Source organism: Galeopterus variegatus, unplaced genomic scaffold (assembly GCF_000696425.1).
Source record: "Galeopterus variegatus unplaced genomic scaffold, G_variegatus-3.0.2 Scaffold8019, whole genome shotgun sequence".
NCBI classification, from domain to species: Eukaryota; Metazoa; Chordata; class Mammalia; order Dermoptera; family Cynocephalidae; genus Galeopterus; species Galeopterus variegatus.
The window spans coordinates 96,219-98,634 of record NW_007734130.1 but is presented as its reverse complement, the minus strand read 5'-3'; positions in this window follow the sequence as shown (position 1 = coordinate 98,634).

Genomic DNA, 2,416 nt, shown 5'->3' with positions numbered 1-2,416 from the left:
GGCATGCACACAGTCTTGGGCATGCACACGATCTTCTAGATTCTCACGAATACATTGGAGCTTTGCAAAACCCTTATTCCCCAAAGCACCTCACTCTTCAGCCTTTCCTCCCAAGCTTTTGGATGTCTATTGTTTGCCCAACTGTAATCCATTGCCTCAGGCAGCAGAGACTAAAACATTTGCCTGCTAATGTTTTTGATAAAAGCTCCCTGGCAGTGGCTTTCATGCAAGGCAAGTTCCAGTCAGGCAGACAAGNGGTTCAGCTGTTTTCTTGAATAAGTGCTCCCTGGGTTGCTGCAAGCTTTTAATTAGTTTCTTGAGTTCTGAGAAAGTTTATTCTAACAGTTTTTGCCAATTTTTTTTTTATTGCTTTTAAAGAGAGTGGGCTTTTGGAGTTAGTTCCTTATTCCCATTTTCACTGAAGGTTCCTCCCCACCCAAAACTCATTTTAAAATCCCAGACAGTAGCTCAACTATAGTAGGTTCAAATAATTGTCCTCCAGCAGCATTTAGAGTAATAATGTGTGTATTGCCAAACTTTATTTGCCTTCTAAAGGAATGATGCTCTTTTCCATGCCGTTATTCTCAAGGTTTTTGTTCCAAAGATTTCAGGCTGCCTTTCACACTGATCGGATTTCCTCTGCCACATCTACGGAATGAGAAGCTCTCCTTTATTGTTAAGGGAACTGAAGTTCAGAGACTTTTGCTGACTTGCTTAAGGTTGCACAGGAGGATGGGGATAGAGGTAAAGTCCCAAATGTCCTGACTGCACACCTCGTACTCTCTCATGGGATGAAGCTGGAGAATTATGTGCAGGTTGCTCTATGTGGCTGAACCAGAGGTTTATCTTTTCCATTAGTGGTAGCCTCAGTTGATTTTTCCCTATACTCCATTTCTCTCTGTCCCCACCCATTGCCACACATCACAAAGAAATGAATTCTGAGGACTCTTGAACAGGCTGCCACCCTACCTGGCTTCCTTTGTGCCTTCTCTGGCTCCTGGTTCCTGGTCTCTAAGGAGCGAGGTGCTGCCCACTGACACCTGCCTAACCCTGGGAATTGTGTCTCAGCTCCAGCTATTCCAGACTGTCACCTCCTTCACCCTTTCTCTGAAGGCTTGTCTTCACCTCTACCTTTTCCCTACCCTCCCTCCCCATTTCTTCCTATTTAACATTATTTGCCTTCATGGTGATTGCTTTACCTAGTCCTTAAAAAAATAAAAAATAAATGATAAAGTGAGTTTTGACTTCCACACCTAAGGCTCCAGGCTGACACCAGGGTCTAATCTTTCAGAATAAACAAAAGCCTTGCATCTCTTCCTATTTTCTCCTTTTCAAAAAGCTGCAACTCTTCCTCCCCACCCCCTGCCCCATTCACCTTCTAAGGAAATCTCCGGCTCCCAACTTATCTGCTGAGAGCCCTTAACTGACAGGTCCTGAGCCTAGTGAGAGGGCAAGCTCTACTTCTCAGTTCTGTACAGTTCTCCAAGCTTTCCTTGTATGGAAGTGGCTTCAGGCATCCTTTTTGGTTGTTTCGGGGCAGGTTGTTCTGAGTTTGAGGTATCTTTGCTTTTACATCTCCGTAGCATCATCTAGGCCTCCACAATGGCTTTCGTCTGTTTGCATCCTTCCTCCAACCACAGAGGAACAATCCTTACTCTTTGGGCTGGTTTGGTATCTTCTATTTCCCCAAAACTCCACAAGTCATCTCAGTAATAGAGTGTAGAGGAGAGTCTCCACTAGCTCTGACCTCAGGAAAGCCTCACATAATAACATCTTGAGCCTCATTTCCTCATCTGTCAAATGTGGATGAGAATTACTTTCCTGCCTACCCTATACAATTCTGAATATTAAACAACAGGAAGTTTGTGAAACCATTGACTGAAAAGTACCATATAAATGCTAGGAACTATTTATCTTATTTTGCTTCTGAGAAACTATTGAGCTTCACCTTTTCTGCTTTTCCAATTCCCTCCTTCCCCCTCCCCCAACCCCTCGGGGCTCCCCCCTGGGAAGGAAGGGAAGGAGTGACTCACACGTCCTGGTTTGTCCTTAGGATGGGCTTCGCCCTCTGCCCACCGGTGACCACCTTCATCAGTTCACATGTGTTGGGGTGGCTTTCCAGGATCACCAATGTTCCTCAGGACAGTAGGGTATTTCATATCCCCTACCTTGAAACTGACAGAGTCCCCTAGCTCAGAGGGCTTGTACCACCAACATCTCTGTGGAGTGAAGAAGGGAAAGGGGGCTTCCAGTGGGGCCTAAACTGCGTGTGTGTGTCTGTGGGAGAGGACGGACCGCGTCTGTTCTGGTCTTTAGAGAGCAGGGTCTGGGCTCTCCTCCCTGGCCTCCTTCACCCCAGTGGTACACGGGTGTGAATGTAAGGACGCTTTCCTATACTGCCCCCCCCCCCCCCCCA